Source organism: Lagopus leucura, unplaced genomic scaffold, assembly GCF_019238085.1.
Source record: "Lagopus leucura isolate 7727_CA_CO unplaced genomic scaffold, USGS_WTPT01 Super-Scaffold_100004, whole genome shotgun sequence".
Lineage (NCBI taxonomy): Eukaryota > Metazoa > Chordata > Aves > Galliformes > Phasianidae > Lagopus > Lagopus leucura.
The window spans coordinates 54,601,383-54,615,340 of NW_024962264.1; the positions used below are offsets into that span (position 1 = coordinate 54,601,383).

Consider the following 13,958-nt stretch of genomic DNA (forward strand, 5'->3'; position numbering starts at 1 on the left):
GGGCAAAACAGATTCAGCTTGTAATTTATTGCGTATTGATTACTGACTAAAGCAGCGAGAACTGAAAGGCAGTGAGTGCACTTACATGGAATACAACATACTGTGATTCATATTCTTGTTGCAAATTAGGAAGAACACAAAGTGGTTTACCCATTACTAACTGCAAATTTCTCAATTATCACATTTTTGGCTATTCTAAGGTCATCTCATTCTGCAACTGAGAAGCTATCCTAGAAGAAGTAAAGACCTCTAAACATTGCATGGGCTTTAACAAAATAAAATTTGCAATAGGCATTATATTAGAAAACAAAGACAAATTGTGACTAAGGTATTTTCTATGGGATGTTTTTTTAAATTTTTAAATTTTAAATTAGCAATAAAGGATATTAAAATTTGTGCTCAATTTAGCTTACTTGTGCTGGATTCTCTCGATCCCTTCAATCTTCTGGCCAGGAAAGGATGTTCCTCTGAAGGTATGATTCATATCAAAACAGAAGCTAAGGTCTATAAAGTCTTCTCAGCAAGAATGAAAGACTGGAAGACTGGTGTTGAACAAGAGATTAGACTTTAATCCAAACAATTCCTTCTGACTTTAATATACTTTGAAAAAAACCTCAAAATTTATTTTAAGTCTTTGAAACTGCTTATTTAAAAACAAAAAGAAAAAAGAAAAAGAAAAAAAGGTTACTCAGAAACTTCTTTTTACTTTACCAAAATTGAGGCCAGAAGGTCATATATTTCATTTTCATGGAAATAGCTGAATTTCATGGTTCTCAGCTAGACCATATAACATGATGAAAATTATTTGTCCACTCTGCAGCCTTTTCAGCAAAAAAAGCCCTGATGAAATGCTGTGATCCTCATTAATATTGATTGCCATGAACACAACTGCTTTATTCTCTACTTGTTGTACTGGCTGTTATAGTATCAGGTTCATAATCTTGAGGCTTGGTTTATGATTGGGCTTCAGAGATTGTAAAACCATCAGAAATAGCATAAGAAAAACCATAGAGAAACAATAGAAGAATGGTGGATGCCATCTCACAATGAGATTGTCCATCACATAACAAAATAGAGCCCACAAAGGATTATGGAAAGAATTTCTGCAACATCTCAAACTACTATATATTTCATTCCTTGCCACTCCAGAGGGAGTGCTACTTTGACCTTCCATCTCTCTCCCCTGCTGCTCTCCCATCCTGGGTCAATATATTTTCACATCTGATTTTTTTCTCTATAGAGATGGGGAAAAAAATACCTATATCTAACTGATAATTAAGTTTTGATTTGTGTTACTGGAAAATGTCCCTAATACATGTTGATTAGAATAAGAACTGGAGTAGCACACAAAAATAAGTCAACAAAAGGCTGAAGAAAAACTATGCATGCAAATTTGACAGCTGTAATATACCAAGATACCAAGGTGAATCATTTAACTCCTGCAGTTTCCAAGCATGTCCACTGAATGATCACAGTGACTGATTTTACTGATAAAGAAGTCAAAGGAAACCATCCCTCTTACTGAGGAAACCACATTCCTAATTGTTCATGTTCTGTGGCATTTTGATATCAATAAGCTCATCATGCTCATGCTGTTTACCAAAACTCTGCATATCTATTAAATTATTAAGTGTCTTATATTTCACTATTGATACAATTCAACTTATTGCATGCCTGTAATATTCACCTGTCTGGACTTTCTCTGCTTCAATTGCTCTGTGTCAGTTTCTGTACCATAATACATTTTCAAACTGACCGAATTCCCAACATTTTCAAGCAGTTTTTTTAAAAAAGACTGCCACAGAGCCTCACATACCCTTAGTTCCCCAAGAAGTGCAGTTATAGGTCAATGGGAGTTTTTTTTTTTTTTCCCCAATATGATGGCTGTATCATTTTGAAGTCCCATACCTGTTGCCCTATGTGGATTTGAATCTAGCTTCCAGCTTGATCAGGTTTTTAAGTTCTGAATTTAAACCCAGGAAGAAAGTAGCTACTTAGATAATTCAGAGAAATGTTATGAGTCCTTTGAGCCCTGTATAATTTTGATTCATGTTAGCATTTATGACACTGGGATTTATAGAAAAAATTGCTATTCTTATCTTTTAAAAACTTTATAAAATATTCCCAGAATGCTGGTGCCTTTCTAGAAAATAAATGTAATATATGGAATACAAGATGGGCTATTACTCTGTAATACTCTGATGTCACTTTCACATTTCAGTTTAGCATATTATTTCAAAAATTATTTTTAAACTCTTCTTGAGAAAAGCTGTCACCCATCAAATATCCATTCATATACTGACAATATTTTCAGCTTTCAATTACATAAACATACACATCACATGACAAATGTAAATGTTAGCATTCAGAACATCACTGTGCTCAGTCTTCTTACTCCTGTCAGTTATAGTCACACTCCAAGCAGAGATTCCTAAAACCGAGAAAAGTTAAGAAAAGATACCACTAAATGCATTAGAATTGGATTATAAATAAATTAGCTGTGTTATGAATGTAACAAGCATGGATAGGAAGAAAATATTATGGTGGTAGATACTTACATATATATGTATTAACTTTCATTTTTAAAATTGTCTCCATTTAGTATGTATCACCCACAATTACACTAAAAACAACTACTGGAATCAATAATGTGAATTGTAACAAAAATGATAGCAGGCCTGTTTGTATTTCTTTTGCTCTTCCTCAAGTATTGTACTTTGATTGGCTTGAGAAATTTTACTCTATGCAATTGTATCTTACTCTGTTACCGGGAGGATGGTTTTCAAGATCTTCTATAGCATTGAATATTCAACAGAGTTTCCTAGTAAAATAAAGCTACATACACAACTCTAGAGAAAAAAAGTATGAAGGGGATAATACATTGTGGTATTTAAAAATCGCACACTGTCTTGTGGCATCAAACCAGAAGTACCACAAAATTCTATTTTCTGTAAAAATTATAAAAGGATGAAAGGAAGAAAACACTATCCAGAGAATAGCATCCAATGGATCAGCGTCTGAGTGGAGATCCTTCATTGCATTCCAAGCCAGGTTGGATGTGGCTCTGGCCAGCCTGGTCCAATGGCTGGCAACACTTTCTGTGGCAGGAGAGATGAAACTAGATGATCTTTGAGGTCCTTTTCAACCAAGGCCATTCTACGATTCTGCAATCTCCATCTTGGGGATTTTGGCTGTGAGGAGTTCAGAAGGAGCACAGGACACCAGGTGCTCTCTCATAAGTGCCAAATGGGTATCTTGTATCCCAAATGGGATACAGCCCAATACACTGCTGCCCTTAGTCACTGCAGTGGCAAGCTGCTGACATTCAATTTGTTGAATCCAGGATACCAGGTAAACTTACACTGATACATGTTATGCTCAGTATACTCAGGCAATATATAAATAGGTGTATAAGCCTTCACTTTTTCAGTGACTGATTCATGTAATGTAGCACTTTTTCCTCTATAAGAATACAAAGCGTTTGAATTGCCCAGCTTGTTTCCATGCCTACTTCTGATGCACAAAAGTGCTATTTGAGTTTGTACTGTCTCCCTACTTTGTGCCTTTCAGTAAGATATGAATTTAAGGATGCCTTGAAAGAAAAATTTCTTTGCTCCCTTATTTTAAGGGTAACATAATCCATTTTCAAGTCTGCAGGAGTCTTTCCATTGGCTTGGGATCAAGATCTACAGATTTAATAGGCATTTACCACAGATACTCAAACACAACATAATATTAGGCTGTTACTAAATCAAACTGCTGTTCTCTGTACAAAATTTCGAAAAAAAAAAAAAAAAAAAAGAATGACAAAATATATGGTTCATTTTCTCAAAAAAATGAGAGTTATGAACTCCTTTGTTATCTGACTTAGGATTTAACAATACTATGTTATGACCCTTCTATATGTAAGTAGTAGAGGCAGAATTAAAAGTATGTCTAGGTACAAGCATTAATGAAACAACTGATATACAGAAATCATATTTTACAGAAGACACAGCAGGAGAAACATATCTAACAAAGGTCAGAAGACAATAACACTACCCAAAACGGTTTTTTGTTTGTTTCTTTAAACTCTCAACTTGGTTTTAAAATACCGTCAAATTAGGAAAAATGTTAAGGAGCTTTTAAAATTCCACACTAGAATGATATTCCATACACTAGAAAATATTCCACTCTACATTTGCATAACTTCGTTAAAATGTTGCCAATGGCGATCAATATCAATAGTTGTGCAGCTTCACAATTCACAGTATCAAAGTATTTTGCACTATTTTTATGCATGGTAAATAACAAAGACAGTATCAGATACCTACACAGAAAATAAGACTGAAATTTCTGTGTTTTGTATAAGCATTTTGATAATAAGGCTCTGTCCTGAAAAGAAGCCTGGAGGAGACTCAGGACGAATCACATGAATGTAAATACCTGAAGGAACGGTGCAAAAAATCACTCTTTTCAGTGATGCCCAGTGCCAGGAAAAGAAACAAATGGGAAAAACTGGAACACAGGAGGTTTCCACTGAATGCCAGGCAGCACTTCTGTGCTGTGCAGGTGATGGAGCTTCGGCACAGGCTGTCCCAAGAGGATGTAAAGTCTCCTCCTAGGAAACACTGAGAAGCTGCTTGCATATGGATATGGAAAGGAATTCATGCTTCCAAAATTCCTCATGTTGCCCAAACCCACAATGGATTAATATATACTAATGCATATGTATGCACTAATATGCATATGCTTTTAAGTCTGTCAGAATGTTCATGATGTGGCAATTCCAGATCAGCTTCAATTCTAAGCTTGCATATTTCTGAATACACAATATTAGTATTTATAGACATTATTAAACATAATTAAAAAGGTGAGCCACGTGCTATAGAAGTTATTTTATCCATTCATTCACTAAAAATAGACATGAAAACTGTACCTAGAGCAGAGTTCTAGAAAAACAAGAAATTAGAAGTAAGGAAAAATCTACTGATGAGTAGCATCAGAAAGAATTTTATTAATTAATAAAGGAATTTGAAAGAACTTGTCTTTCCAATATTCCTACATCTTCAAAAATATGAAAATATGTTAGTGTTTCATTTTTAGTAATAAATGCTTAAAGTTCCTATCACACATTACTTAGGGAAATAATAACATGCTAAACAGAAAGGGAGCTTCTGACTTGTTTCTTTTTGGATGGCCTCTACTCACGTCATTGTTCTCATTGCATTTATTTTAAATACTTGACGTTTTGGAGGCACTTGCTGCTATCTTTTTCACCCAGTTAAAATAGAAGAATGCATTGCTTACACAGACAAGTAATCATAGTCCTTACATTTACCATTGCACATATCCCTGTAATAGAAATCATATGCTACTGATTTCTCACGTCCAGGTGAATATGCTGAGGAAGATTCTCATAATCCTGATCATGAGCTGGGTTTTCATGGTACACGCGAACATCTGAAAGTAAATAAAGAAAAATTTAAAGTTTATATGCTAAGTGTATAGACACTTAGACACACACAAACATGCACAAGCAGACACATAAATTTGTTTGAAACATCTGTGAGGAAGAATAATGTCGTGCTTCAGAATATGTTTGATTCACTGCATCATCACCAAAAGGAGTGCTATTTGTGGACAGGAAATAAAGAGGATTTCTGACATCCATGGGGAAAAAAATTGGAAGTAATATTTTACAGAGGAGGAGGTAAAGTATTAACCTCTTTTTCTGTTTGTCTATCAAAGTAATGATAACAACAAAACGCTCAGGTTGTAATCACAAATGTTTCCTTTCATCGTCACTTCTCCAGTAAGTCCTGCAGGGTTCATATGCACAGAAAATCTTTCAAATGTAAATGACAAAATATCTCATCTGTAATTAAGTTCTTGCACAGCACCATGCTCTGCAAAGAATTAGCAGCAAAGTAGCAAAGATGGTCAAAAGAAAAAGATCTGACTCTTCAAAATTACTTATTCTGTGCTTAGTGATACAGAAAACTAAGCCATCAGACTTTTCCAGATTCATAGCTCTGGTACTTAAATCTTCAACAATGTAAACTGGCATCCTTCCACCACTTACAGTGAAGATGGGAGGTACAGTATTGAAAACTCACCATAGATCTAGATGTTAGTAATATCTTCTCATGTAGTTAAGCAGTTCTAGGATCACTTCAACAAAGAGGGATGGAGCAGATGCAAAATATTGTAAAGCACTTTGCAGAAGAGAAATACAGAATCTATGACGTGTTTACTCAAATGAAGTATTTTTGTTTGGATGGAAATATTCAGTGGAAAGTTTCTGCAACCTATTTCTAATGACAAGTTAAAAAGTGCCAACAAAATTAAAGACAGAACCTGAATGATCAGCAATACTAAAGATGGTTTTAGAGATATGTAGACTCTTTCCTGTGTCTGAGAGTCTGAAAGTCTAGGAATGAGTGCAAATAATTCTTTTAGAGATTGTCCTGGAAAAGACATATTTTCTCCTCTTTTTAGACAGTTTTTTTTTTTCTTTACTGCATTTATCTCCCTCTCCCCTTCCCAGCACACACAACCTCCACTCTCAAAGCATAAGAGAAATAATCCTTTCCTCTTCAACTGCCACCAATTTTCCTGACATTGTAATTAAAGAACTGACAGGGAAAGTGCAGTACTTGCTGTGAAATGAAATTTTTACACTAAAGAGAGTTGTAGACAGCTCAGTGATAAGATAATTTAGATGGCAAGAGAAGGCAGCTAATGTATATGTGGGTATAAATGACAAAGAGTGGAGATCTGAGCTTTTGAAAATGTGGTTCAGACATCTCCTCTTGAGACTGTGGGGAAGAAGGTGCAAAGATGTACTTGCAGCTTTCCTGCCAGTCACAGGTGGAAGCTGAAAGCTATTGAACAGAAGCTGCATCTGAATGAGAAAGGAAGAGACAGACGGAAATTGATGGCAGGTAAGTGTTGTTAAAGCAGATTGATGCAGTGAAGGTAAAAGTAACAAGTGGAAAGAAAAACATGGTGGCTTCCTAAAGAAAAGGGGCCAAAGCATTTTGAAATATTGTTTCTTTTCAGATACAAGAAGGGATAATGAACACAGTAGCTGAACTGTAGGTATAAAATGAACATTATTATTATTTTTAACCAAAACATGGTGAATTACAAAGAAATGACTTCTAGCTTAGTCTGAAAAGAGACCTAAGATAAAACAGTATAAAGCCCAGTAAAGAGTAATTCAGGAGGATTGGAGCATGCGGTATAATATATATTTAAGGAGAATATCAGAAGAAAGGAATGACATTTGCAAATTTCCTGCCAACATAAAACATTTGGACTGAAGTGAAAGATAGAAATGCCAAGAAAATAATTGCAGGAAAGTTTTGAAGAATGCAGGTCTGAATGACAATCTAAAGCAGTAAGTAGGAGCGCTACAATGTCCATAACAAAGGATCTCCATTATTCTGACGTTTCAAAATGCAAAAACTATGAAGCATTCATAAAAGGGGCCAAGCTGAGAGTGGTTGTTATATATAGTACTTAAAAAGGTAGGGAGACCACAGGTTTATTTGTTTACTTCAAAGAAAGGAGAAGTGTAGAAAAGTTGTTGGGATGCAGATAATCAACGGTGAAGAAAAATTAAGTTTAAATTCCCTAAATGTTTAATGTGGAAAACTAAATATTTGAAGAGAAGTGTTAAGAATATGTAAATTCTTGAAAGGTTATAATTTGAAAATGTACAGAGGTGAATGATGTGGTTAAAAATAAAAGTTGACACGGATTATCTACAATACTTTTGAACAAGCTTAAAAAAAAAAGGAAAGCTTTTGCTTATATTTTTTCTCTTAATATATCATTTCAAATTTCTGCACAACCAAATTACTAGATAATCACCTCTAGAATCAAATAACAGTCCTGAGAGGTATGTTTTCGTATTACAGCCAAAGTAAGGACACACACATCTTTTAAGGGTTACTCATAAGAAGTTTGTTATCTCCACTTTTATAATATTGGGTTTGAATAAGAATCAAAACAATTTCTGAAAATCTCTTAGGTCATGTTTAAATGATGTATATGGACTTGATAAAATTTACTTTAATGAAAGACATTTACAAAAATCATGTATGAATCATGGCCTCCTTACCAAATGTAGCTAAATCTCACATTGCTATAAAAATGATAGGGCAGTAAGTGTGAATGAATATGAACTATAAAATACGAACTATCAAGGCAGTGCCTGCAAAACAATTAGTAAGAACCATGGTAGAATTTACAGTGCGTTAATGAACTTAAATGCAGCGAATGTTGGCCTAGTTTCTACAAGCTACTGAACAGTGAAATATGAAGAAATATGTGAGTAAAGGATAAGTGAATTTCACCAAATCATTTTTTCTTGTTAATGGAAAGATTCTCAAAGACAGAATCATAGTTTCTTACACACATTTTCTTACAGCTATCGTTTGATAATGGTTTTGATGTAGAATTTACTGAAATAAATTCCAAAGTGCAGTCAATGCAGAATACTTTGCTTTTTCATCTCTATCTTTGCTTTTTCTTTTCCTTTGGTAGTTTTAACTCCCCATTTTATTTCTTTTCATTTGACTGCTGAAATTCATTGTACTTATTTGTTTAGAGTTTCTGCATTATTCTTTTCTTAATGTAGTGCAATAATCCTGAAATATGCACTCATTATAGTTGATGGCATCAAATCAGATTACCTTACATAGCAACCGTTGCCAAGAAAGTCAACATCTCAAGCTATATAATCTGTGCTAACATTGTTAAATGTTTTTTTTAAGTTTATTTTAAAGCCTCATCTAATCTTTGTTGTTTAGTGGGAAGTTTTTCACATATTATTTATGATCACTTAGCAGTAAAAAGAAGCACAATCTTGATAAGTGGAAGACTGAGCCATTCTCTTGCTCTGAAACATGTCTGAACAGCATATAAAAGGAAGAGAACAAGCGTATTTCATTTCTAAGATTGTTTGTTATTTCAGAGAATTGTAGGATAAACTTGTTTCTGAAGTGTTCATCTTGCCTATAAACAAGTTTAGATGTCTGGTATGGACAGTTTTGCAGCAGTAAAATAACACTCGTAGAGCTGACCATAGAGGAAGATGTTGATTATAAAAAAATTATCCTTTATGATTATCTCCACAAGTACTCTTGAAAGATACCAGACTAATAAAAATGGAAACAGGCAGGAGAAATGCAGCAAAAAAGCTTCCTGATACTACCCTGTGGGAGCACTTCACTGGCATCTCAGAATGAGAGATAAGTAAAGTTTGTTGCCTGGTTAGACTTTGGTCAGTTTGCTGTAAGTTCCCTCAAAGGTCCAGTGAGTTATGACAGCAGTTTTGATACACTGATTGACTTATCGATAAGTTCAGCATTTTTTTCTTCAGTTTTGTGTTCCTGCCCACTTTAGTCTCAAAAGCACTGCCTTGTTTCATGTTTGAGAGTCAAGCACTGCCTTGTTTCATGTTTGAGAGGCTCTGTTCACTTCTGCTGCTCATGCAGAAACCTGTGTAACTTCACTATAGTTCCCATCACCTAAAGCACATTTTTTTGTCTACAAACACGAGTAGGGACTTAACATGATTAATTTGTTCAAAATGAAAGACAGGCAAACTGACTTTCTCTAAACCTTGGTTTGATTTCATTTAGAAAGTCACCATATCCAACACTGCATTATATTTACTAACCTTATGACGATGATCTTTAGGCACATTTTTGTTCAAAAATAGTCACCCTACGCACATACACACCTCTCATCTGTCAATCCAGCCAGTTCCTTAAAAGTGTTTAAATTTCTTCATGGTGTAGGTGATTATTTTGTGCTTCAATAAGAAGTTTCAAGATGTATTAAAACTGTTTCCTGTTGACCTCTAATTTTTTCTTTCAATGAATAAACATTTTAGCTAAGTAAAGTGAAAAATAACGCATCATGAGTTTTTTTTGTTGTTGTTGTTGTTTTTTTTTTGTTTTAAATCAAGAATGACAGAAGTAACTAGATTCACCAGCTTTTTTCAGTCATTCACCAAGAATGTTGGAATAGACAGTGGCTATTTCTACCAACAGCCTGTAATGAAATTGCTAGAACACTTACCTGCTGTGCTGAAATGCTGAGATCAAAACTTTCTTTATTCATGATTTACAGCAAAGCCTTGAGCTTGGCTCTTCCGTATCTCAAGAGAGTATAGGTCTTGGCTTGTAGGATACTCTGAAATGAGCAAATATCAATCTCCTTTTAAAAAGGCTCAACTTCATGTAACTAAATATTAGTTCAGGAAAAGAGTAAGAATGACACTGCATAGCATGACTATTGAAGTACTCAGTGGGACAGAAAGCTGGATTCCAGCCACTGTTTCAGAGAGTGGTGTCTGCTGGACATCATAAGACTTCATCCATTTTGTAGTCAAGAAACAGAAACTCTCTAATGCCAGAATCCTTGTGCTTCTTCAGAAAGAAAGAAACAAAATTCTTATTTAACATTCTGAAAAGAACAATCTTGACATTGCTGCAATTTTCTCCATTTTGCTTTGCTAAAAATATTGAAGTCATACTTCAAACTGTTTTAGAACTGCAAATTTTAACAGTAAATGGGCACTCCAATATCTACTTATGTAGATATTTTTTTCTTGTAAATAAAATATTGACATGTTGAAATCAAATCCGATTTCAGATATTTGCAGTAATCTTCACAGACTATTTATTCTTAAACACCTCAGCAAATGACTGCGTACTTAGCACAGGAAATCTACATGGATTCCTGTGACAGGAGAGAAAACCTAAACTGTAATTGTTTAGACTTTCTAACACTTCAAATACTTGTAGCGTTTTAATTAAATGCAGATTAGATTCAGGTCACTGGCTTTAAACTTGCCTATTTTAATTATTTAGATGCTTGAAAAAATGTCCTAAATATTGACTGACAAGAAAAAATTCCTTATTTCCCTCCTCTTCAGATTATTATTGATTTAACAAAATATTTTCCCAGAATTTTAGAATTTTCTGGGCTAGATTAATCAAGATAATCTTTCCTGCCCTGGGACACCTCACAGTTAATTCCAATCCCTTGGAAAGATCCCCACTGAGAACTAAAAAATGAGATTTTAGCTTACCTGTTCAACAGAAAACACAAAATACAAGACAATCCTAAAGCTTTTCGGAAATTTGTGAGTGAGGACAGGTGAATAGCTTTCTTCATCTGTTAGGTTATGTGAATCACTTCTTTTCTCACATAACATAATATATGAGATAAAAATCACAGAATTCTAGGGGTTGGGAGGGACCTCCAGGGATCATCAAGTCCAACCCCCCTGCCAAAGCATGTTCCCTACACCAGGTGATTTTGATTTTAAATAAGCATAGATATTACTTGAATAGATATGGTCATGAGTAGCTTAATTGGCTTCTACAGTGATGTATGCTGAAAAAATATTATTGAAAGCTGATCTTCACAGAAACAAGAACAGCACAGAGAGGGTTGGAAAAATAAGAAAAGATCTGCTAATTTTCATGATACTTTGCAAATATTATGGCTGCAGTTGGACTAGTTTGTTGAGATCTATGTAGAAGCAAAACAGCCTCGTCCCCTATTCCACATTTGACAGGTACTTTGAGAAAAATATCTTCCTCAAATGCACTTATTAAATTATTAAGAAAATTTTCCAATTTAAAGTTTTCTTAGTATTTATACAATTATAATCACGGAATCGCAGGGGTTGGAAGGTATGTCTGGAGATCACCTGGTCCAATCTCACTGCTAAAGAAGTTTGGTGCAGTAGTTTAGACAGGAAAGGGTTCGTATGGGTTCATCTTAACTGTTTCCAAAGGAGACAGATTAATTTTAAGGAAAGTAGGATATGAGTATTTTTCAAAAGTTTTTGAAAAAATAAGGTGACATATACTGTCTTAATTTAAGCGTCAAAGATCAATAATAATTTTAGAAAATGTATGGCCAAATGTAGTATATAGAGAACAATCTAATATTAAGAATACTGAAGCTCACATTTACTGTTTATTTTTCCAATATCTTAGCAACAGTTTGACTATGACACTTTGGACTTCATTCAAATGGCATACAATAAAATAGAAGTTCTACTTACTAAACAACAACAACACCACCAAGCTTAAAAGATATGAATTTGAATAATCTATTAAGAATTTCCATGAACCTGTTCTTAGAATATGGAAAGAAAGAAGGAAGGAAAAAGAGAAGGAGGGGGAAGGGTAGGAATAAATCTGAGCATTTAGAAAACACTGGGTGATAATCTTTGATTATCTGCAGGGCAAGTGAAGAAAATGTAAGTCAAGATGCTCTTAAACTTAACTACATAAAAAGCTCCCTAGATTAGATGAACTCTATAGGAACAGGTTTGAAAACAATAACAATTAAATATATGGATAAGCAAAAGGAAGCACTTCTAAAATTACATGAGCTGTTATGTCTGTAAGGGGAAGGTGGTTGAGTAAACTTTATTGAGACAGATGCAGCAGTGAATGATGGGTACATACAAAGCAATTTGCATAGCTTTGTTTAACAAATTGTTGGGTGGGTTTTTTTTTTTTTTTGAGTTACAAATCAAATGACAAAAAACAATTTCAATTACAATTTTTTACATCTAGATTTTTAAAGAGCTATGAAGTAAAAAACAAACTTCAAGCATTTAAAAACTCTACGAAGAATTGAAGAAAAATTAATACATACGATATTCTCAGCTTCATTTTCTATCTTATTTTTAGGCCCTTACAAACTTATTACAATGCCCTCAATATTTCTTTATATTGACAGCATACTCTCAGTGTTTCTTGATATATCTTTATAGTAGATGCTACTAACAGAGAGAGTAAAACTTTCTTATTTGTTCCAGTATATATTCCAAAGATAAGGCAGCCAAACAGTTATACACATTTATTTGTGGACTCTCTTACCAAGAGAAGTTGTGGAAATTCCATCACTAATATAATCTATAACTACAAAGTTAAATAGCTGCTCTTTAACTGCCTGAATGACTTAGATAACACTATAATTTCTACGAAGAAAAAAAAAAAAAAAAAAAAAAAAAATCAGGAAATTTTGGAACACAGTGGCTTTCCATGAAAACGGTTTCTGTAAACATCCAATATGATATTAGAAAGATTTTTAACAATTTTAAGATGAAAATGGTCATATAAGAGATACATTGCGTTTTTAGGATACAGGCCAACTCATGAACTATACCTCTCTGCAGTTTCTCTTTCCCATGTCTCTGTTTTGCTGAATTTCTCATTAGTTACATTTCCTACATGATAAAGCATTTACATCCACTGCTTTCCTAAGTTTTTTCACTTTCTTTACGGATAAATGATCTGCTTCTGATTTCAAATATTTTGATTTTTTTTTCTTATTTCTACCCCATGTTTAGTTTGGAGTAGAGCTAGTTAATTAGAACTTGGTAAAATTATACGCTGGGAATTTCCTTTTTAAGCCATTTCCGGAGAAAAATTGTAAACTAAAATATTGTTCTGCTATGGTTTTTCACAGCATTCTATAACATAGGAGGCATGCTATTTTAAGTAAGAAACTATTAAAGACATTAATTTATTTGTAAGGAATCTTTTACCTGTAAAACAGAAGGCATTTCTCTATTACTTACTATGCAGCAGCATCTGAAATACTATACTTCTTCCTCAATACTCAGAAGAGGGAACAGCAAAGTTGTCTCAAATAGGCTACAGCAGTGGGCCCAGGTGAACCTCATGTGGTTCAGCAAAACCAACTGCAAAGTCTTGCACCTGGGTAGCAGCAACTTCTGCTATCAGAACAAGCTGGGGGATGAAAGGATTGAGCGTAGCCATGCTGAAAGAAACCTTTTGGTGGATAGGAAGCTGAACATGAGCTAGTAATGAGTCCTTGCAGTCCGAGAAGCCAAATGTACCGTGGGTTCCATCAAAAGAAGCATGGCCAGCAGGGCAAGGCAGATGATCCTGCACCTTTCTGTGCTG

The 13,958-nt window shown here is 34.3% G+C and overlaps 1 long non-coding RNA gene across 2 annotated transcripts; it reads right to left on the reverse strand.

Moving 5' to 3' along the window:
* Positions 1 to 5,314: 5,314 nt before the first annotated feature.
* Positions 5,315 to 13,631, reverse strand: LOC122179536. 2 transcript variants are annotated; one of them, XR_006178726.1, is made up of 3 exons: positions 13,610 to 13,631; positions 10,078 to 10,191; positions 5,315 to 5,442 (listed from the first exon to the last, which is right to left on the reverse strand). It is a non-coding gene; the product is annotated as an uncharacterized LOC122179536 (long non-coding RNA). The 2 variants fall into 2 exon arrangements; XR_006178727.1 differs by having other exon boundaries at positions 13,577 to 13,617.
* Positions 13,632 to 13,958: the final 327 nt, after the last annotated feature.